The sequence below is a fragment of the Archocentrus centrarchus genome, unplaced genomic scaffold, assembly GCF_007364275.1.
Source record: "Archocentrus centrarchus isolate MPI-CPG fArcCen1 unplaced genomic scaffold, fArcCen1 scaffold_33_ctg1, whole genome shotgun sequence".
NCBI classification, from domain to species: Eukaryota; Metazoa; Chordata; class Actinopteri; order Cichliformes; family Cichlidae; genus Archocentrus; species Archocentrus centrarchus.
This window is the reverse complement of record NW_022060261.1, coordinates 3,043,848-3,044,167: the sequence shown is the minus strand read 5'-3', so window position 1 is coordinate 3,044,167 and position 320 is coordinate 3,043,848.

The window sequence follows — 320 nt, the reverse complement described above, 5'->3', positions numbered from 1 at the left end:
CACTGTTAGACAGGCTAAGCTAACCAGAGCTGTGTTAGCGCTCAAAGGAAGCTCTGAAGTCACTTCAGTCAGATCGTCACAACAAAACGAGCAGAAAGAGAAGAGGGGTTTTAAGGGTAAACGAAGGTAGTTTCTCTGTGTAAGCACACACACACACACACACACACACACACACACACACACACACACACACACACACACACAGTCTGAACCAGTTTGACCAGAAAGCTGGCACCAACACGCCTCTGTCCCACCCACAGAGCTGCTGACGATCCAGTTCTGTCTCATTTTTTAAAAGCTTTAAAGCTGATTATCCTGAA